At 41.6% G+C, this 24400-nt stretch overlaps 1 long non-coding RNA gene across 4 annotated transcripts; it reads left to right on the forward strand.

Annotated features, from left to right (window-relative positions):
* Positions 1 to 133: 133 nt before the first annotated feature.
* LOC143515067 (uncharacterized) lies at positions 134 to 23058 on the forward strand. 4 transcript variants are annotated; one of them, XR_013131031.1, is made up of 7 exons: positions 153 to 186; positions 8087 to 8383; positions 19297 to 19417; positions 19769 to 19956; positions 20437 to 20540; positions 21699 to 21776; positions 21887 to 23058. It is a non-coding gene; the product is annotated as an uncharacterized LOC143515067 (long non-coding RNA). The 4 variants fall into 4 exon arrangements; XR_013131028.1 differs by having other exon boundaries at positions 19769 to 20540; XR_013131029.1 differs by lacking the exon at positions 8087 to 8383 and having other exon boundaries at positions 134 to 186; positions 19769 to 20540.
* Positions 23059 to 24400: the final 1342 nt, after the last annotated feature.

Here is a 24400-nt window from a genome sequence, read left to right on the forward strand (position 1 = left end):
TATTTTATTTTCCGTTGTAAAGCACTTTGTGGCTTGTGCCTGTGAAAAGTGCTATATAAATGTATTTTACTTACTTACTTACTTGTTCTCCGGCCCTCGTTATTGGTTTCTGGTGTGTCTTGTTGAGTTCCTTGTTTAGTCAGTGTATTTAAGTCTTGTGTTTAGTGTCTTGTGTGGTCTGTTATTGTAAGTATCTCTTGCTTTGTCTTCGCTGTTTGTAAATTTAGCCTGTTTGTATTCCTTGTTCATTTGTATTCTCTTTCAGTAGTACTTGGTGAGATTTTGGTTCCTCTAGTTATATGCTTGTTAATGTCTTTCCTTTTCTTTAGCCATGTCTCCCCAGTTATGTCTGTTAGTGTTTGGTTCCTACGTTAGGTGTTGTTTGATTATTCTTGGTGTATGTTCTTTGTGCTCTGTATATATGTATTAGTTTTGTTATTAAATCTTTGTTCAGTCCGCACTTGCGTTCAGCCCTCTCTCCCAGTCGTTACAGTGGGTCTGTGTAACAATATATTACCCTAAACTCAGAATTAGATTTTTTTTTTCTTTTCTGGGCAAGAACATGCTCCAACTACACATTATACAACCAACTGAGAAAATACATCTTGCAGCTTACTAAAGAAATTGTCGGTGTATATATATAGGCTATGTCCATGCAGTTCTAATATTACCCTGCTACAAAACAGTTCCTCAATAATAATAAAAATGGGGTACCCAAAAAAAAGTTATGCAGGTCCTCTGTGAAGTAAAAGAAAAATGGTGGAGTAAGAAGTCCTATTCCACGTACAGGATGCCAATCGACGAACTCAGATATTTTGTGTAGAAACCCAGATGAAGTCTCTGACAATCCTGTCATAAGCATGGAAAGACTCACAGTGGAGACACTCTTTGCTTATAGGGCGATAATACGCAACCAGCACAATACTCGAGGCACAGAATGTGCTTTCCCGTGCTTTATCTGTGATAGCAGACAGTGAGGCAAGTACATACATACCATGCAGTCGTAACTAAGTGCCAAAAACCCTTTTATGACCTGCCTCTCAGCATACGGCTGCACTACACTTAGACAGGTTACCTCTTTGAATGCAGTAGAATTAAAATAAAAAATAATAAACACCTGGTTACAAATGCATCAAAAAAGGAAAACCTTATCTTTATTAAAACCTTTACAAAGTCACCATCCGCCCAGGGTAAAACCACACAATAAGAACCACTGGACCATATGTCACTCATCCAACCCTTCCTCGACACACCCCTTTTTACAAGCAAGTCTAACACAGGAGACACACGGGCAAGGGGATAGAAAGAAAACATTCGATCGGCATCCCCCATGCCGATAAATGAAAACATTCACTGTACAACTCACAAAGTACCAAAAAGCAACCGTACTCACACTAGGCTCTGTGATCCGGGCCCGGGCACGGTTGCCTGCCGAAGCACAGTTCGTTTGGCTAGTGTGAGCGCTCCAACCGTGCCCGGGCCCGGATCAGTTAACCGTGCTCGGGCCCGCTTGAAGAGGTGGGCCAGGGCACGATTCATGTGGACTCGGGCACGGTTCGCTTCTAGTGTGAGCGCTATCCGTGCCCGGGCCCGCTTGGTGCCTCGTGTGATTGGTTCATTTAGCTGGAACTCAAACATGACGTCAGTGATGCGATGCTCACGTTAAACAGTCATAGCGGCAAAGCGATTAGCAGACAATCGTTGTGATAAATTATCGATAAATCTGTGCTTGTACCGTGTTTCTGCACTCCCAAAACGACTCCAAAAATACAATAAAAAGAGAATCGTGAACTCCATAGTGTTGTGCGAGCGCGCTTTTTTTCCAAATAAAGCGGCGTTGTGATGACGTAAGCGTGCTCGGGCCGGGTTGCTGAAGAGAGTGTGAGTGCAGGCCAGAGGGGGAGTGGGGAGGGGGGATAACCGGGCCCCAGCACGGAACCAGCAAACCGTGCCTAGTGTGAGTACGCCCTTAAATAATCAAGTCCACACTTTACCGCGTGCTACCCCGTTGCGCACAGACCATGACCGACTCCACCAGCCCTCGCAATGAACACTACTACAATGCTCAACCGCATCGCAAGCAATGCGAGCATATCCACGCTCTGTTCACGCACAAGCAAACACAGCAAGAACAAAAAAAAGATCTTTTATCTTGCTTGTACAGCGCGTTAACTCAAACATCTTGATTTCCCCAGAAAACCAACCCTCACTCTCGTTCCGCCGATCCTGGAAGTCTGCCGAACCTACTACCATTAAACTTTCCACATTTGCTGAACAAGCTCTGCCCACATCTGTCTTCCAGAGGTGGACATTGTCTGCCATATCCAAGCCACTTCCCCATGTCTGCACCCTTACCACATCAACGAAGCTTTAAACATGATCACAGATGACGCATATGATTACGTATTTTCTGTCGTGCGAAGACACCAGTTCCGCTAGTCTGAGGTAAACAGAGAAGGTAGGAGTGATCGTTAAAGTAAACAATGTAAATTTAAAGCAAAAGTAAATGTAACAATCATAAAGAAAAAAATGTCTTTAGGCTCTTTAAATATGAGCAGAAGTATAAATAATCCAGCTCTGCTTCAGTGGTGGTATGACGAGCGTCTGTTCTCAGGACTATGGAAGTTTTTCTGTCTCAATATTAAAATGAAAATGTAATGCGCATTTGCATTTACATGTTCTACTCATACAAGCAACTTTGAGCTCAAAATTCAAATTCAAATGCAATAACTCCATTTTCATTTGCAATTGTTCCACTCATACAAGCAACTTTGAGCTCAAAATTCTAATTCAAATGCAATAACTCCATTTACATTTGCAATGTGATGGACATCCATTCACATTTCATTTACACATACATTTTGATGCTTTATATGTGTCTTTATTGAAATGAAAATGTATTTCCCGATTTGAATTATCAGGTTCATGTGATCATGCAAAGGTTGTATCAAAATTATAATTAAAATGCTATTCGCTTAATATGCTTTGCATTTCGTGATAACACGTTTGAAACGTAATTTTCAACCTCACCACCACGCTAAAAAGATGTCAATATTCAAACCTTAATGGAGAAATAGCGCCACCCCTGTTTGCAATAACATTACGATACCAACAGCGCTAAAACTGTGTCAAAATGCATCTTGAAAATGCAATCCGAGCAGATTGCATTTTCATTTCCATGGTCTTCCACTATAGTCAAATTATAGTCAAATTAGATCCCATCAGCCTTCCAATCAGATTCCACCTCCCTCCACTTTATTCAGCCAATCGGGTTCCCCTTTCCACCTCAGGGAGCCAATCAGGACGGGACTAAAGCACGCTCAGCACAGAGCCATATAGTTTCTGGCTCTGCAGTACAGGCGAGTTTTTGGTCTTGATTTATGATCCCTAATGCCTGGTTCACACTGCACGACTTTTCAGTCGTCATGTTTTTGTGCCGTTCGCACTACACTGGTTGTGCTGTAATCGCGAGTCTTTCAGTTGTTGTGGCTTTCACACTACATGACTGATCGGTGACGCGGGCTCACGAATTACACGACTGGGGAATCGCCGACTCATCTGGCTGCCGTCCAAAAACACGAGAACACGAAAACGAAACTCTCGTGAAAACCAGCAACACCACATAAAGAATAAAACAATGTACATGTACTCCACATTTTCGTTATTATTATTATTTTAGTCCCATAGTCCCAAGTTGCCAGAATTATTTCATCTCTCCATTGCAGTGAACATAGTTATAATCAATCGCACTATTTCTCCAGTGCTGTCACAATAACTTAAACAGTGTTGTAGTAAAGTTGTAAGAAAGGTGAGGATTTTGTGTGTTTGCTGGGTTACTGTTTTGAAAGCATTCTTGAAAGTTTTTTACATTCTCAGAGATATCTTCAGCGGTGCCGCGGTTCTCTCTCCGCGTTCACATTGGCTGTAGTTAGACGCTGCTGCCGACTCTCAGTCGCCGACTGGGCTAGATATTAAACATGCTAGATATTAAACACGCTAGATATTAAACATGCTAGATATCTGCCGGTCGTCTGCGATGAGTCGGCGACCACTCGGCGAGCGTCTTTCAGCAGTTCACACTACACTGAGCGAGCGACGAGTGATCGCCGATTTGCCTCCGACCACAGTTTCTGTCGGCGATCTACAAAAAACAGTCGGCGACTGAAAAACCAGCCTAAAATCGTGTAGTGTGAACCGGGCATAAGGTGCAAACTATAACGTAGAGGAAAAGAACTCGTACGAAAGACAGACCAAAGAATAAAAACGTACACTGAACACTCGATTAAACAAACACAATCTATGAACCCCAAAGGTATAGTCTGAGACTAGGGAAAGGCATGAAACGTAGACAACGGAAGCTTATACTAAGGACTTACCAAGGCATGAAAACATAAGGACCACTCGACTCAAACAAGGACAATCTATGAACCCACAATGTGTAGTATGGAGTGAGATTGCGGTCTTTAATATGAGAACGCAAAGATAAGATTCAATCAAGCAAGTCAGACACACTGAGCACGCAAAATCAAGAAAACCGAGCGCTGTTAAGTGCGCTCACTTCCCTGTTTTCAGTGCGCGTTTCAGTTTTTTGCTCGCTTCTAAAATTTCTGCTCGCGTCATGATTACAAGTACGTTAAAGATCAAAGCTTGGTAGAGGATTACCTGCGGGTTCAGGTAATTATGCCGCGTCTGTGGCATTAACCACACTAAACAGGGACGCTGGGGGATTCTAGATAACATCACTCATCGAGGCATTACCGCTTTATAACTTTAAAATACGACAGCACAAATGTTTATTTAAATAAACCAGCATTAACGAGCAGAAATGGTTTTCTGTTTCTGATCACACGAGACGCTTCACGGAGGTCGGCCGTTGTACCGCCGTAGTTTGAGGCACACAGTTGCTCTGCCACAGCGCTCAATTTGGCAATAACAGTCACATCAGCGCCAGATAAGGCTGATATGTCTGCCACTTGATCGATTAAACTTTCACACTAATGTAGTGTAAATTCACCATAAGGACTCGTCTGCTACCCTTTGAATTAATCTAATGAGCGCTTCTGTGACCATGTCTAAAAAAACTCGCCTGTACTGCTGCGCTGCAGTCTCGTCCTGATTGGCTGCCCGCTGTGGAAAGCTGTGGAACCTGATTGGCTGAATAAAGTGAAACCGTGGAATCTAATTTGACTATAATTTGACTATAGTGGAAGACCATGGAAATGAAAATGCAATCTGCTCGGATTGCACTTTCAAGATGCATTTTGACACAGTTTTAGCGCTGTTGGTATCGTAATGTTATTGCAAACAGGGGTGGCGCTATTTCTCCATTAACGTTTGAATATTGACATCTTTTTAGCGTGGTGGTGAGGTTGAAAATTACGTTTCAAACGTGTTATCACGAAATGCAAAGCATATTAAGCGAATAGCATTTTAATTATAATTTTGATACAACCTTTGCATGATCACATGAACTTGATAATTCAAATCGGGAAAATTTTTTTCATTTCAATAAAGACACAAATAAAGCATCAAAATGTATGTGTAAATGAAATATGAATAGACGTCTATCACATTGCAAATGTAAATGGAATTATTGCATTTGAATTTGAATTTTGAGCTCAAAGTTGCTTGTATGAGTGGAACATGTAAATGCAAATACGTATTACATTTTCATTTGAATATTGACACAGAATAACTTCCATACAGGACAGCCTCCCTGTTTTCAATCCCATCACAGAGGGGATAATCACCCTTCCTCTGAACATGAATCCTGCCAAGAGACCCCGGCGACAGGACTGGGCAGGGGAGTTGTGCGAGAATGGCTCTTTCTACTTCTACAAAAGAGAAATCTTAGAGAATGGGCTAAAGCAGGTATAGTACCTGCTGTAATTCATATTACATCAAGGGCCAATGATACTGGTCCAGACTGCTGCATAACAGATCACTTATGCACACTTTCATCACTGTTATAAAACAATGCTATAGACATTGTTATAAGTCTGGTTTGCACTAAGAATGTCATTATGTTTTAATTTTCCAAGTGTGGGAGAGTGGCCTATTATGAGATGCTTCCTGAACACAGTGTGGATATTGATGTAGACATAGACTGGCCTGTGGCAGAGGAGAGGGTCCTCAGGTAGGAGGGAAAGGCATCACAACAAACCACTTTCTCTGGTATTTCTTTATTTTGTCCTCTTATTATTTTTTATTTTATTACCCCATTATTTATTTTGTTCTACTGAAAGGAATCTACATAAGCTCAGGTGTAATTTGGCCCAGGTGTTTGATAGTGGCCAGCCTAGTTATCACTGGAACTTGGAGCAGCATTTTGTGTGATTACGTAGTAGCTCCATTGTGGCTGTTAATCGAAGTTTAATTTGCATTAAGGTATATAATCCTTGGGGGTAATATAATAATTTAATTGGAGTTGGGTGGTTTGGGGCGGTAGTTTGTTGTTCAGGGTGACTTTCTTCTCTGTCTTTCATTGGTAATTGCCTGTGCAGATGCTCTTCTAGCTCTGCAGATATTGCTGGGTTTTTTTTGTAGGGCTCTTGTTCAAATGTATACTAAAGGAACCCTACTCGTGCTTCACAGAGCTTTGTTTATGTTTTAACAGTAATCATAAGCGGTGTTTCATTTGACAGTTAAAACATCCTTTATCTGTTTATACAACGCAAAGTAACCTAGTGTAGGGCCAGACGCTGGGTCACTACAATAAATCAATGTAGCCAACTACGCCACCTAAGGTTTTAAGAGCCTAGGAACTCTAAATTAAGTTAAACCATAAGGGTGTTCACGTTTACCACTCGCAGGTTCTTTAAATCTGGGGGTGAGCAATTCCAGACCCCGACATAAATTATTTAAGAAATAACAATTTATTTAAAACACACAATAAACAAATGGAAACTCAAAAATCAGAAATTGGAAATGCTGCAGCAACCCATTAACTTAAATAATAAAAATAACAACTTTACCCAACATCAGGCTATACAGCAGACAGCTTAATGTATGACTGAGATGCAGTAGTTATAACTCAAACACAATAATAAAAACATCACGAGGTTCGGCCTGCGCCATCTCAGCTTCGTCCACAAGACACAGCAACCGCCCACTATGATGACAAACACCAAGAGCAGTACTCCGACCAACACAACTCGCCGTTACGTCTATCTTCCACCCCAAATAAATGAACAATACCCACAATTGACCCGGGAGCGGATACCACCATCTCCCAGGGTGAGCGATTCAAGCCTGGTTGGATTAGCAGCGTCTGCTTCGGCTCCTAGCAGCCTCGGCGTCTCCGCCCGCGTGATTCTCTTGTGGCGGTGCTGGGACTGCCGTCGTATGGCGCCTCGATGGCTTTACCCAAGGCTGGCAGAATGACGGTAGCTTCCTGTTCGAGCCCAGTACCATCGTGCAGCCAGGTTATCCCCGTCCGTGTGCGTCACACGCTGCTTTCGTATGCCGCTCGCCCGCCCGCCCCTGTCTTGCCAATGTTTCAACCGCGTCTTTTATCCAACAAACAAGTGCATGCTCCACCCTCCGGCAACGCCATTGGTTGTCAGTTTTATCCAGGAGTCCTATGAATCGCTACCGAGTTGTCCATCAAGCCAATTAAATAGGAACCTTCTAATGGGGAAAAATTGTTCTATGAGCGCAGACAATAGTACACCAGGTGAAAACACACTGCAAATAAACACAAAAAAAACATAATACAAATAAATGCACAACAAAAATCCACACATCAAAATAACCCAAAAATACATCCAATTTCCTCATGTCTGACACCCCCCCATTCTAGAATATAGCCAGTCCCTGGCAACACTCATCACTCCCTAAAACGCACTGGTGGTACCCCAAGGTTTCTCCTTGCAGAACGCCTAGGACTTACTTCCCCACCCTGCTCAGGCTGAAAGGTTACCAAGTACCCTTGCATAGAAGCAGTGGGGGCGCCCTCTACCTGGGGAGCTGCGGTAGGCCCTTGAGGGGCCACCAGGCATGGCTTAAGAGAATTGCTATGCAGAACCCTCTCTTTTCCTCCCTTCTCAGGTCTCACCTTATACACTACTCTGGTTTCTCCCACCAGGTCTACCACCACATATACTGTCGGGTCCCACCAACCTGTCAATTTACCTCTGCCTTGTCGCCGGTGTTCTCACACCCACACCCTTTCCCCGGGTAGCAACGGGCCTGCCCCAGCTTTCCGATCATACCCTTGTTTGTACTGACCTGCAGCGACATCTGCCTTCCTTCTGGCTACCTCAAATGCATAAGATAACCGGCTTTGGTGGTTCTGTACCCACTCCTCACTGGTAGCTGTAGCCTGCGAGGAGACTACATCAAGGACATCAACAGGGAGGCGGCAATGCCTACCAAACATAAGGTAGGCCGGAGCATACCCGCTAGAACTATGCACAGTATTATTGTAAGCCAGCACAAGCTCTGGTAGATATTCAGACCAGCGACTCTGTTTCTCCTCTCCTAATGTTCGAAGCATACTTAGCAGCGTCTGATTCAACCTTTCTGTTTTACCATTTCCCATTGGATGATAAGGGGTGGTCCTACTCTTGGACACCCCATAAAGAGCGCACAACTCCTGCACCAATGAGGACTCAAAATTAGGACCCTGATCAGCATGCAACCGCATGGGGCAGCCAAATTTAGAAATCACATGAGACCACAATGCCCTCACTGTAGTCATGGCAGTCTGATCTCTAGTAGGAACCGCCCATGCATAGTGGGTAAACCAATCTGTCATCACCAAAATATTTTGATAGTAATCATTTGGCCGTCCCAATGAGAGGAAATCCAAAGACACCACCTCTAAGGGAAACGATGCTACCATGGGCATCAATGGTACTCTAACCTCTATTCTGTCTTTCTGCAGACTACAAGCAACGCACCCCATTTGAAATCCCTTTATGTCTGCCTCCATGGCCGGCCAATAGAAGTGTCGACGAATGCTAGCCAGTGTCCGTTGAACTCCTGCATGTCCTATGGCATCATCATTCCTAATATTAACAAAAATAAAATAGTACAAAAAAAATCGTGCAGCCAGGTTATCCCTGTCCGTGTGCATCTTACGCTGCTCTCGTATGCCGCTCGCCCGCCCGCCCCTGTCTTGCCAATGTTCCAACCGTGTCTTTTATCCAACAAACAAGTGCATGCTCCACCGTCCGGCAACGCCATTGGTTGTCAGTTTTTTCCAGGAGTCCTATGAATCGCTACCGAGTTGTCCATCAAGCAAATTAAATAGGAACCTTCTAATGGGGAAAAATTGTTCTATGAGTGCAGACAATAGTACACCAGGTGAAAACACACTGCAAATAAACAATAAAAAACATCACGAGGACGAGAACGGCCATCGCCAGAACCCAGTCAATCCGAGCAGACGGAGGGGTAACCACAGTACAGGGCGATCCTTCGGCCTGCGCCATCTCAGCTTCGTCCACAAGACACAGCAACCGCCCACTATGATGACAAACACCAAGAGCAGTACTCCGACCAACACAACTCGCCGTTACGTCTATCTTCCACCCCAAATAAATGAACAATACCCACAATTGACCCGGGAGCGGATACCACCAACTCCCAGGGTGAGCGATTCAAGCCTGGTTGGATTAGCAGCGTCTGCTTCGGCTCCTAGCAGCCTCGGTGTCTCCGCCCGCGTGATTCTCTCGTGGCGGTGCTGGGACTGCCGTCGTATGGCCCCTCGATGGCTTTACCCAAGGCTGGCAGAATGACGGTAGCTTCCTGTTCAAGCCCAGTAACACTCATCTGAAAATGAGAACGTAACACTCATCTGAAAATTTGGGTCCGTATCCAGTTAATCAGGAATGTGATTGGGTCCGCCATTTGGTGATACCTGGCCTAGGACATACTTCCCCACCCTGCTCAGGCTGAAAGGTTACCAAGTACCCTTGCATAGAAGCAGTGGGGGCGCCCTCTACCTGGGGAGCTGCGGTAGGCCCTTGAGGGGCCACCAGGCATGGCTTGTAGTACACCAGGTGAAAACACTCTGCAAATAAACAATAAAAAAAAACATAATCCAAATAAATGCACAACAAAAATCCACACATCAAAATAATCCAAAAATACACCCAATTTCCTCATGTCTGACACTAGTCATTCAGCATAATGGAACTATATAACAGACCTTGTTGTAAAGTGATTGGCACCTCATGGATCTGGTTTACATTTTGTCAAAAAAAAAGGGAAAGTGGGGTGCTCAGGCTGTCTGGAGCTGACCCACTGATCAAAGACGCCACAGCTATGTTCACTCATTTATTGACACGGGGCAAATAACCTGAGGTCACCGGGACACATGTTCACGAAGAAAAATGACCAATGGTACTTGATATTACAGCCTGTTCAGAGACACTGAGACACGCTGAGAGTGCTGAATAACCAGTCTGATTCATGTTACAGAAAGACCAAACTCATTGCTCTCCATCACCATACATGTCTGTAGAATTTGTCTAAAACATTAAAAGAATTTTAATGGTACTCTCTATGTTTAGTTAATTAATAATTGTGAAGATTTGGTCAGAAACCATGCTGGGAAATGCAACATTCAGCTGTTACATATAGATGTAGCCTTTTGATTCATACCTGGAGAAGTTTATTTGCTCTGTCAAAGATGTGAATGTGAGCTTTAACTCTCAAGCTGTAAATATTTATTTTGTTTTGTTTCATTTCATTTTTGAGTGCTGTGATGAATTGTGTACTGTACTTCTTTGAAAATTAAACTGCAATGGTCCTGACTAAGAGTATGCTAACGTCACATATGAAGTACTCATTCTGATATTGTTGTAGATGAAAGTGACCTGTCAAATGGAGGTTCATGTTTAAACGCTATTGCTCTATAAAACTCATTAAAGGTCACAGTTTGCTGGGTTTGCTGCTCAAGACTCAGTTAACTGACAATAGTAGCAATCATTTGGTAATTTGACATTGAGCTCACACTGCCTTTCAGTCATTCATAGGAATTTTAAATGAAATAGTCAGAAAAGTTACCTGTTTGCTAATATGCAAATTTGAGTTGATACTTCAAGATCAGTCTATTGTGCTTATTTCTGCCCCAACTTGAGGTCAGTGAACAGGATCTTGAGGATCTTAAAGCAGCCTTTACATAGACCAAAAACTTCATTTAACAGGCTGAGCACTTAAGACCATCCCCTTTCCATTTCAGAATTGCAGTGCCCCTGGCTATTACATTTTGGCAACAAGTGCCCACATAATTTGATTCTAAGTATATATGATCTATTATACAGATGTAAATGTGGAATTAATTCATACTTGGCTCCCTAATAGGCCTGTGTTGAAAAAATCGATTTTCCGATTCAGAATCGATTCGCATATGATGATCTGATTATCGATTCGTACGTCCAAAGATCGATTTTTTTGTGAACTTTTACCCCCGCCTCGTCACTGAATTCACGCAGGCGTGCTCGGTCTAACTAACTGTAAAACGACTTGGCGTCGGACAGTGCCGGTGTTACACCGAATTCTGCGACCGTCGAATTTTGTGACCGCACAGGGCGCTATTTCGCAGTTTCAGTTAGTTTCAGTTCACAGGCACGAGCGCTTTACGAATGCTGCGTAAGCTACGCCGACGCGCTTTCTTTTCTCGTTTTGCTGCTGTCCACGAGCCAAAATATGAGAGATGCGTGTATTTACATTTTATGTCGTCTGTTAACAAGAATGTTTCATTACAACATTTTTACACGTGACAACAGGAGTAAAGTCAGCCAATACATACGCCTGACAATAGCAAACTTTTCATAAGTTATGTAAGCTGCTGTCATTTGGACCTCATTCCGAATGGTAATTATACACTTCTGAATAAAATGTTTAAATATAGTCTACTAAAACGTTTTTAAAACGATCTTTTAATATTTTTTGAAGATACATTAAAGTCACAGATCCAGTTGGCAGCTGTCAGAATGGGTGACCCCTATGCCACGGTCAGTCTGTCCACTCCATTCATGAATGTTTTTCTTTGGCTAACAGGTGTAGGGATGGTAAGTCACCTGAAAACATTTGGTTGGGTTTTAACTAGTTTGTATGGAGATGGACAGCAGTCACATATTTAGACAGCAGCCATCAGAATCGGTGACCCCTATTCCAAAGTGCACTTGTCCATTCCATTCATATTTTTTTTCTGTCTAATAAGGTGACGGGATGGTAGGTCACCAGAAAAGACATGGCTGTTTTCAAAATGATTATAGGTGGAAATTCAGTGGGGTCACATATTCTGATGGCAGCCGTCAGAATCGGTGACCCCTATTCCAAAGTGCACTTGTCCATTCCATTCATATTTTTTTTTCTGTCTAATAAGGTGACGGGATGGTAGGTCACCAGGAAAGACATGGCTGTTTTCAAAATGATTATAGGTGGAAATTCAGTGGGGTCACATATTAAGAACTTACTTATGAAAAGTTTGCTATTGTCAGGCGTAGGCCTATGTATTGGCTGACTTTACTCCTGTCGTCACGTGTAAAAATGTTGTAATGAAACATTCTTGTTAACAGACGACATAAAATGTAAATACACGCATCTCTCATATTTTGGCTCGTGGACAGCAGCAAAACGAGAAAAGAAAGCGCGTCGGCGTAGCTTACGCAGCATTCGTAAAGCGCTCGTGCCTGTGAACTGAAACTAACTGAAACTGCGAAATAGCGCCCTCTGCGGTCACAAAATTCGACGGTCGCAGAATTCGGTGTAACACCGGTAACGACGATAGTCAAATCGGAAATGTAAAAACAGAAGGACAGTTTATCCAGTGTCAGTGACTATTTACAGTTAGTCCGTGTCACTGACCGTTTACCCAGTGTTTTTACAGTTTAAAAAAAGTTTAAAATGTTCTTGTAACGTTGGGCGCAAGGCGATGGACGAGACAGAATCCTTTGCACTTTCCAAAGCGCAGACAGTGCACATAAAACACGTTTACATAGAACATGTGTGACTCAAACAACGACAAGCACAGGACGCTGCGCGCGCGTGCAAATTAAATAGACAAACCACATCAACCCCACGTGATTACGAGACGAGCCACAGGTGAGGACTATCACAAGACGCACCCGCACCCACGGAGATACACCGACGTAGACGATTAGACGCAGACGACGTTAACACGCCCAAAACGGAGGGGTCGGGGACCGTAACGTGAGAGTTCTGTTCTTATATTCTCACTTTAAAGAAAAATACACGTTTACATTTTATACTTTCAGTTTATTAAGTGTGAGCACTTTAAAAATAAAAATGCATTTGGTAGCAACAGCTTTTGGGTGAATTCTTAATTATTTCAATCATAATAATAATGCACTGGTTAGTGTCCCAGTAGGAGCCCACTGTTGCAGATATAGACACCTCAAAGATGTCCTCTGTTTATTGTCCTGGATTACCTTTCTTGAAGGTAGATTTACGATGACCCTTTTCACCAGTCTTCCAGCCATCAGTAACTACCAACTACCAGTAACAATTTGCTGATTAATATCTATATAATACTAGTTTTAACATGTTGCTTCTGTACACAGTCAGGAAACAGCTCAAATACATTTTAAATAACACTAATATGGCGTTATTTCTCTGCCAATAGTCGAGAGCACATTTTTTAAGTGCGAAAGCGTGATTCACGCAGCTCGCACGGATTTTCTTTGTTCTCGCGCAAAATATTAATGTGCTCTCTCATATTTACTCTGCTCTCGCTCAGACTCGCTTTGCTCCACTACAGAACCGCTCGCGCGTGCTCAGATTTATCCTGCGTGCGCTCAGATTTATCCTGCTCTCGCACGAACATACTCTTCTTCCGTTTACTGGAGCGTGCGTGCGCACTCAAACCCCTCCCGCGCGCTCGCGAATCTTTTTATGCTCTCCCTCGGAATTCACAGAAAACAGCCAATCAGAAAGCAGTAACGGATTTTGACCAATGACATTGTTCCTGCTGCTCCGGTACTGCGATTAATTGCTTAAATATACATTATATTTACATTATATCCTGTGTTAGATGACTATAGAAAGGATATGGATTTCTGGTCAATATCCTGTGTAAACAATGTTCTGTGTTTTTTTTACTTGTACATGTGTTGTTTATGAACTCTCCTTTTACACTTCTCTATTCCAAGGTGTCCCTCGTGTAGCTGTCTAAGTATCTCTGGCCTAAGGCTGTATGGAATGACAATTCTATTGTCTCTCAGTAACAGTCCATTTGCCACACTTAGCTCAGATCTGAAGTGATAGTATTCTGGACAGGAACCCCTGGGCCATCCGCTGTGCATATTGTTGATCACTGTTTGTAATACTTTGTCTTTGTCCAATTCATCATTTATTTGCTTTGCTCTGACGTCAGATACTGGAAGGGACTCAACTATCATGTTGATGTGATTTTCAATTTCCTTTTCAGTGGAACTCACGTCACTCATCACAGGTGCTCGTGACAGTGCATCTGCCAACACTAAGTGTTTGCCTGGAGTGTATACTAACTCGAAGTCATACCTCTGCAATTTCATGATGAGTCGCTGGATCCTGGGCGACATCTCGTTGAGATTTTTCTTGATGATCGACACCAGGGGGCGATGATCTGTTTCGACAGTAAAAGTGGGAAGCCCGTAGACATAGCCGTGGAATATTTCTAGTCCATAGGCCAATCCCAAGCACTCTTTCTCTATTTGAGCATATTTGGTTTCAGTTCTTGTCATTGATCGCGAAGCGTAGGCAACTGGCTTCCAGCTATCTCCTTCTGCCTGCAGGAGGACAGCTCCCAGACCATCTTTCGATGCATCCGTTGAAATCTTCTGTGTCTTTGCTGGATCATAGTACGCAAGCACAGGGGACTTGGTCAGAGTTGCCTTGAGAGCGTTCCATTCTCGCTCATTCCTTGTTGTCCACTTGAACTCGGTGGAGTCACGCAGTAGTTCCCTTAGTGCTGATGTTTTCACAGATAGGTTGGGTATAAATTTGCCAATAAAATTGATCATCCCCATCACTCTGAGTACCCCTTTTTTGTCTGTGGGGCGTGGCATGCTAAGGATTGCTTTTATTTTTTTGTCATTTTATTTTTTTGTCATCAATGCCTTCAGCAGACAGCTTGTCTCCGAGGAATGTTATTTCTTGCACACCAAACTGACACTTTGCACGATTCAATTTCAGTCCATAGTCAGATATCCTGTGTAAGACTTTTGTCAGTCTCTCGTTGTGCTCTTGTAGGGTGGAACCCCATATGACTAGATCATCAATGTAGCAACGAACCCCTACTAGACCCTCAAGCATGTTATCCATCGCACGATGATAGATTTCTGATGCTGAAATTATGCCAAATGGCATCCGCAGGAATCTGTATCGACCGTAGGGCGTATTGAATGTGCAGTATCATGAGCTTTTGTCATCTAGCTTAATTTGCCAGAATCCTTGTGCTGCATCCAACTTTGAAAAATACTTGGCACCTGCCATTTCACTTGCAATTTCCTCACGTTTCGGTATTTGGTAATGCTCACGTTTTATGTTCCTATTTAAGTCTCCTGGGTCCATGCAAATCCTCAGCTCTCTGTTCTTGTTCTTTTTGTCTACACACACCATAGAGTTTACCCACTCTGTAGGCTCTTCAACTTTTGTGATCACCTTCATCTCACTCATTCTGTCCAGTTCCTTTTTAAGGCGCTCCCTCAGTGGTGCAGGGATTCTCCTTGGTGCGTGGATCACTGGTTGCGCATCCTCTTTCAACTGAATTTTGTATGTGTACGGAAGGCAGCCCAGTCCTTTGAATACATCAGGAAAACGTTGCACCACAGAGTTAACTGTGCTGTCGTGTGTCATCACAGCTTCTGCACAGTTGATTTGGTAGACTTTTCTCACCAGATTTAATTTCTTCGAGGTGACCCCTCCTATCAGTGACTCTCGACCTTCAGGTACTACAGAGAACAGCACATCGAATTCCTTGTTCTTCACCGTCACTCTCAGTCTGCACTGCCCCTTGCTTTCTATTTCTTTTCCATTATAATCTTTCAGCTGCACAGTTTTCTTGAGTATTTTTGGCTTTTCTTTCATTTCGCTGATTTCTGTCATGCTGATCAAATTGGCTTGCGCGCCTGTGTCAATTCTAAGTGCTACCAAAGCTCCATTTATTGGCAGTGAGACTATCCAGTTGTCATCTTCTGTGTGACTTTCTTGTGCTTTTGTGGCTTGCCCGTTCTCGGCATTTTCACATGACACCATGCCTACGAAGAAAGTCTCACTTAGGTCTGTTTCCTCAACCATCCTCACTGGCCTTGATTTCTCTTTGGTTAGACATTGTTTGGCGAAATGTTTTTTTCCTTTGCATTTTGCACGTTTTGCCATATGCAGGGCACTGTCTTGGCTCATGTTTTCCACCACATCGTTTGCAGCCTGTTGCGTCTTTGTTATTCTTTTGTTGATAATTTCTTTTCATTTTGTTTCTGACGACTGCTACTCTAGCACTCTCGTGCACTACGGAGGTACTCGCATCAGCAAACGTCTTTGCATGCTGTTGCGCTAGCTCATTAGCATGGCATATTTTCTCCGCCTCTTCCAAAGTTAGCTTATCGTCTCTTAGCATTCTCTCCCTCGTCTTTTTATCAAGTATTCCGTAAACTATCTGATCGCGGACCATGGAATCTTTCAAATCCCCAAATTCGCATGACTGTGCCTTTAGTTTTAAATCAGTCATAAAGCAATCAAATGTTTCTCCCGCCTGTTGCAGTCGTGAACGGAATACATATCTCTCGTACACAACGTACTTTTTTGGAGAGCAGTACGCTTCAAATTTCTCTTTTACCTTACTGTAGTCTTCTTTGTCATCAACCGTGGCAAACTCGAATGTGTTGAAGACCTCTATAGCTTGGGGACCCGCAACCATGAGCAGTAATGCAATCTTCCTTGGCCCTGGCTTATTGTCCATTCCCGTGGCGGACAAGTAGCCTACAGCTCGAATTTCTGCTTGAAAGACCGCCAATTGCTGTCGACATTTCCGACCAATTTCAGTCCCTCCGGTGGCTTCAACATTTCCATCTTCGGTTAATTCTGTTGACTGACACGTATTTTTACTCCTGGTACCATGTGTTGTTTATGAACTCAGTCAATAAACATAGTTGTAATAATGAACTTGTTCCGCTTTATTAAACCAACTTCAACCTACATGTGCTACACGACTTCCTCGCCACACATATATATATCTCTGACCTTCTATTAACTACCGCAATAGATCCATCTAGTGGTCATATGTGGAACTTCAATTGAATGCATTCTGCATATCAACACAGTACAGGTAATAATTATACTCCTTTAACCCTACAGGTCTTGCTTAGACAGCAAGTTTTGGAGGGGTTGTTGAATAAACTGCAGAATGTTGTCAGTAATTCTGCATCTGGTCTTGACCTTGACTATCACAACTTTATTTGTACACACGAGCTGATTATTATTGATGCCCTTGCAGAACAAATTGATATACCTGAAGTGATAGTGAATGCTCTCCGAGAGCTGTGAACCTTGGTAAGAGGGCAGGTACAAAACGAAGTACCTTCAGTTGAGTTGGAGGCAGTTCAAGGAGTAATGGGGTGTCCTAAATTTAACATCACAAGGCAAAGGCTTAAGTCCTTGCTGGACATCCAGCTGCCTGTCTCATGCATAGCAAAATTACTAGGAGTTAGTGAGAGAACAGTTTTTCGCAAGATGAAGGATTTTAGTTTCTCTGTGTTAAGAGTCATTCAGCACAATGAGTGACCAGGAGCTAGATACAGTAGTATACAGTAGTATAATCAGTAGAATAATCAGCTCGTGTGTACAAATAAAGTTGTGATAGTCAAGGTCAAGACCAGATGCAGAATTGCTGACAACATTCTGCAGTTTATTCAACAACCCCTCCAAAACTTGCTGTCTAAGCAAGACCTGTAGGGTTAAAGGAGTATAATTATTACCTGTACAAGTAAAAAAAACACAGAACATTGTTTACACAGGATATTGACCAGAAATCCATATCCTTTCTATAGTCATCTAACACAGGATATAATGTAAATATAATGTATATTTAAGCAATTAATCGCAGTACCGGAGCAGCAGGAACAATGTCATTGGTCAAAATCCGTTACTGGTTTCTGATTGGCTGTTTTCTGTGAATTCCGAGCGCGAGAGCATAAAAAGGTTCGCGAGCGCGCGGGAGGGGTTTGAGTGCGCACGCACGCTCCAGTAAACGGAAGAAGAGTATGTTCGTGCGAGAGCAGGATAAATCTGAGCACGCGCGAGCGGTTCTGTAGTGGAGCAAAGCGAATCTGAGCAAGAGCAGAGTAAATATGAGAGAGCACATTAATATTTTGCGCGAGAACAAAGAAAATCCATGCGAGCTGCGTGAATCACGCTCTCGCACTTAAAAAATGTGCTCTCGACTATTGGCAGAGAAATAACGCCATACACTAAACCCCGAATCGGATTGAATCGATTAAATCGGATTAAATCGAGAAAAATCGATTCTTAATCTTCAGAATCGGAATCGGATCGATTCTTGGAATTTGAATCAATACCCAGCCCTACTCCCTAATGCACAACTATAATTGAAACACTGACTGGTACTCCCTGATGGTTTAACAATATACCGCTTTTCTGGATGTTTTTTTTCTTTAATATTCAGATTTTTTTCTGGACCATTTCCACTTAGCATTATATTTTATTTCCTTAGAGAGATGTTTTGGTTGGTAGAGAACCTGTCAACCATAACAGATCATTAATGTCTGTCCCACTGATACCCATGGCTGAGTGACCAGAAATGCTTTGAGAGTCTATTGTTGTGCACCAACACAAGACTTTATTAGATTTTCTGACAAAACTAATATTTCCATACAACTGTGTTGATTGTGAAGATGTCATTTCTAGACACTATGTAAAAATATTTTATGTGTTTCTTTAAAAATATCTTTTAAAATTAGTAATGTTGGAAATACAAACAAAAGTAAAGAATTACTGAAATTAATAGTCCACTTTTCCAGGCTCTAAATTTTTTTAGCAGGGTGTTGTTTTTAACATTTTAGTCCATACATTAATCATGGAGACTTTAATACTTTGAAATTAGTTGACCTTGACCCTTGTTTCAATTAAAAGGGCCTTTATTTATTGCCTATTGTTGCACAAAGACCCAAAGCTACTAATGTGCTGTTTGCTTTGGCTTTGCATTCGAGGACATTTGAGAGCACATCAGCAAAGAGTTCCCTTTTGTGAATGTAAAGGGAAATGTTCAAGTGTCCGGCACTCAGGTGTGTGCATCATGTATTGATTATTTCTTATGCTGTTTAGGTAGAAAATGCTGTTGTATTTTTGCCAAGGCATCAAATGGAAATCTCATGATAAAGAGCATTAAGGAATTACATTAAGGCATTAAGGAAAACAACAAAAGTAAAACTTTGCATGATAAAATGTAAGTGCTGTATTCACTTTTCTGCACATTCATACACTCTCTGTATATTTACCAGAGGTGTATAATCCAGGTTCAGAAAAGTCCTCACCAGGATTTTGCTCAAGCTTGCTAGATTTTCTGATTAGTGAAATCCAAGTAAAATTAGTGGAATCAACACAATCCAGGAAGCCTGAGCAAAATGCTGGTGAGGATTTTTACTTTCTGAACCTGGATTATACACCTCTGATATTTACATGGATTTTTAAGAAGAACTGTAGATCTTTAAAATTAGAAGAATACTGATATTCGTGTTTAGTTAAAATATTTGTTTGGTTCAACTATATACACAGCTTCTCTCTTGTCTTTATCCAGGGTTCCATGTGGATGGACTGCTTACACTCTGGGGATTTGTGATTATAGCAAGCACAAGTGAAAAGCAGAACTGAAGGTTTTACTGTTTAGTGATCTACATTGCCAGTGGAATGGGCTTTAGCAAAATTACTCTGTCAGCAAGACTCTAGAGAACAGGGAGCAAATTACCATGTTCAGGCAGAAACATGGTAAACACACACACACCCCACAACCACAGCCACTCTTTAGGTTGGGTCTTTGGTTCTCCATGTTCACTTGTTCTCTGGTTGTGTTGGAGGGGAAGTACCACATAGACCCCATGGGGCCCAAGTGAAGAGGCAGCACTCAGCTGGCTATGGGCAGTGATGGATGGACACAGAAGCATACGGGAGATGTAATGGAGAAATGTTTAATTTATGCCAGGGAATACTGGTCTTCCAGAGGACCCAGAAGTGTTTTCCACAGAAATGAATTACGAGCACCTACTTTAAAACTAAGCCTGAAAAGTACAGAAAGACTAAAAAAAGTTGCTTCTTAAATCACTGTAATGGTAGGTCAGGCAAAATGGACAAACTGATTTGTGTGCACATATTGGTTAGATATGCGTAAACCATGTGTGATTGTTGCCAGTATGTGGTTTGCACTGTCAGCACAGAGCATGTCTTCTATCTCTCTCTCATTCCTTTCAGCTGTTTATCTAAGACAGTCACTCAAGATTTGCTGGCAAACCTTTCAGAGAGTGGCAGATTACAAAGAACCATGCTCAAATTAAGTCCTGATGGAAACAGACCTTGTAAGTACCGGTAGTTTAAATTCTTCTATGCAGTCTCACTCACAACATCTCTCACTTGCTCTCTCTCTCACTGTCCCTCGCTGAGTTTTAGTGATCTGTGACAAGAGATTGGGGGTATTGTAATACATTTTCAGTAGACTGTTGTACAGACTTCCTTATATCTTTCAAAAAAGAATGTGATATCGAAACAACTAACAGAAACTAGCAGGATCTAGAATCTAGAATCTTCTGAAGGCTACCATGCTATATGTCACTATTTCACAGTTAACTTTGTTTTCACTTAGTGCCCATTCACTTTGAGTACCGAGAACAATGCAAACACATGCATTTAACTTTAAATACATAGTTTCCAGAATGTAAGTTCACAAAAGTATAATAAATTTTTATGAAATGATTAAGGCTCTTTCACTACACCTTAATCCCACGCTCAATCTCAGTATTCTTTAACACGGCATTAAAGTAAAAGAAAGAGACCACTTTTCTCAAAGATGACATAGTTATCTTCCTGAAAATTGCATGCAATTAAATCTAGGCAGTCTGAAACCCATCATGTTCACTCAAGAGGGCAGTTATTACTTGCTGTATCTATTCTCATATGCACTAAGTGATTCTATACCAAAAAATAAAATAACAGATCAGATCTTCAAAGGAGTCAGCTTATCTTGATATTGAGGGAGAAGGATGTAAGCTGAGACACACTTAGGACCCATTCCATTAAAAATGTCCTAATATGGATGTTGTACCCAGACATCATCAGCATGCACACAGGCTGAAGTCAGGATACTTCTGTACAAAGAGTGCATGGCTATTAATGTAGCCTGGTGGCATTTTAGCTGATGGTGTATGTTTGATTTAAATCCACCTACACATGTTTACACTGCCTACATTTAGGGATATTCATTTTGTTAGTTTTGTTACATGATTACATCGCCAGAAATGAGGGGACGGGTGGCTTTGATGCAAAATATGGTGAAATGAATCTGCTGTGTTTTTCAACAGAGACATCTTTGTGATAGCAAAATTTGAATGCCTGTAATATAGGATAAAACCCTGTTTTCTGTCATACACATACATTTTACATCTGCAATGTTATTTATTAGAGACAAATTAGGATAAAAAGCAGTTGGTCTAACAATGCATATTTCTGCTTTTCTCAAGGTGATTACCAGCAGTGCATGTGTAGAGTTTGTGACATGCATATGAAGTTCTTTTGCTACTATGAGGACACAGATTGAGGTGCTGATATTTTACCATCATTTTTTCTTTTGTTTGTATTAGTATTGCCACTGTTGTGTTTGTACAGCTCTATGCTTATGTTTTAATTCTGAGTTTGTTTTACATTATAGGTATACACTCACTTAAAAGTCCTAAAAAGGAATGACAAACTACTGGTGGGCTTGTGTATTCTTTCTGGCCAAATAGATGTGGTTGTTCACATGTGATTGTTCACATTATTACAAAATAATTGTCATCTAATAATGGAATACACCTGTACATACTTTTGTGTCTATTGATCATTTATCTATTTATGAAGCTACAAATCTCGTTACACGATTAGGTGATGTCTCGGGAGGAGAGATGGAGAAGAAGGTGAGGGTGGTTAAAGCACATCTTTAATGTCCATAGTGCACAAACAAACATAACCAAACCCTGGCAACGCAGGAAATAGTCCAAGGTGCACAGCACAAAACTAACTTAAAAATAATACACTTATGAAGCAGCAACAGAGAGCGGCATCAGCAGCAGAGTGGGCGTCTCCCCTGTGCTCTGTGGTACTGCTAGGGGAAGGTTGGCCAAAAGTTTATTTTATCTGTTTTGAAAGTAACAATCCTTCCAATACATATCGATATCTTTACAAATGCAAATTTGTAAATTACGTAAATTATTTGCAAGAATAAAATATTTAGGTCAAGCTCACTGATTGGTCTGGCATATAAAGGTTGATGGTGGATTGGCCTAATTCGTGAGTCTGAGTGAAATGTTTGTATTGTCTTGTATGAGTTTTATCTTTTCATTAAAAAAACAGCATTTTTCACAATAAAAGATCGTAAGACTGGATATGGCCACAGCATCTTTGACCAAGAAAACCAAGCAAAAACCAAAATGAGAGAAATACAGCTGTATGTGTTCAGATTTAACATGGTCGATTAAATGTTCATGTGGGCAGTATAACATTTTGTGTTGGGTTATGTGGGCCACAAGTTCCAAAAGGTTGGGAACCCCTGATCTACAGGACATGGAGGATTTCTACAGAAGAACCTGGGCACATGCAGTTTCTCAAATGAAATTTGTCCTTTCATGTTCGTTCAATAAACAGATCTGAATGACCATAATTTTCATGTTATTGTCACGGTTAGACCCTACATGTTTAGTATGGTGTGAATATATAGCCTATCTTTTGTCTATTGGTTTGTTGTTCATTGTTTTTTGTTCTACAGCCCTGTTGACCGAGTTTTTTTCTGTGCTGGGATTATCATGTTTAACTTGTTGTCAGATTTGACCCTGTCTTTACAACCCTTCTTTTGGAATGTCTTTTAATAAATCTTGCTCCTCTCAGCTTTTGTGTCCACCCTTTCGCTTCCTGACACCCTCAGCGTTACAGTTATCTACTTCCATTTCAGTGTCAGTCGTACACAGTCATGTCTTAGTATTAGATCTGATGTAAAAATAAATATTTTATTTATTTCCACATTTGTGGCCATGGAAGAAGTGCAAATACATTGCCAAAATACAACACTCCCAAACGAGTCTCTCTGTACATGGTGCAGAAAGCAGCCTGTTATCCAGCATCGCAAGTTTACCCTCAGGTGTGCTGAATTGTTATGGTGGGTCCTGGGGTCATCATCGTGTGCCTTCCCATGATGTTGGCTCTTAAAGGTATATATAGAGGAGCAGAACACCTACCATCTCATTTATGAACCCGATTTTCTCACACTTCTCTGTTGTAGCCAATGGCAGCAACCCAGTCGCATCAGACACTGGTTTAAATTCTCTCAACCCAGTACAAATTTATAGTATACACTATTTGTTCATAGTGACGTCTCTTTGGTCTCGTGCTCAGAAGTACCTTAAAGGCATATATACCAAAGCATAGGACAGACCTAGCACATTAAACCATGCTGCTTTTAACATATTAGGCTAAAGGCTTGTTTCCTGTTGTGGTGGTTACTACAAGGAGGCATTCAGAACGTCCCCTCTATTGCATCTGAAGGACTTGAGCAACATTTAATTATTAAGGCTTCTCAAAGCCCTGTGTTATATTTAAGAGCACTGCTTTTCTAGGAGACTTTGAGAACAGTTGACTTATGTAGATTCTGTAATTTTTTTGAAAAGTACTTGTAAAAAAAAGTCAATAAAAATTAATCCAGTTTAATTTTTAATTAAATTTTTAATTAAAAGAGAGAGCAGGGACATGTGTTGCCCTGCCCGAAAGCTCAGCTGGGGAGTCAAACACCTGCTTCTTGATGGAAAAACAAAAGAGACACCCCCCACACACAAATATAAGTCAAAAGCAATACAAATGGTTTTTATGATTTTGACAAAATGTTAATGTTGTAGGTATGTATACTTTCTTTTTAAAGAAATAAAAAAAAACATGATTCAAATCACATATTGATGGGCTTAGCATGCACACTAAAATGTATACTTAACACCACTGATAATTTCACTGGTTGCCAGTGTTAGTACAAAAAAGGCTTTTCCCTTCACACACACACACACACGCACACACACACACACACACACACACACACACACACACACACACACACACACACACACACACACACACACACACACACACACACACACAGAGCTGGAGCAATGGGTGTTGTCTGAATGAAATTATAATATCCTCTATA

The sequence above is a fragment of the Brachyhypopomus gauderio genome, chromosome 5 (genome assembly GCF_052324685.1).
Source record: "Brachyhypopomus gauderio isolate BG-103 chromosome 5, BGAUD_0.2, whole genome shotgun sequence".
Lineage (NCBI taxonomy): Eukaryota > Metazoa > Chordata > Actinopteri > Gymnotiformes > Hypopomidae > Brachyhypopomus > Brachyhypopomus gauderio.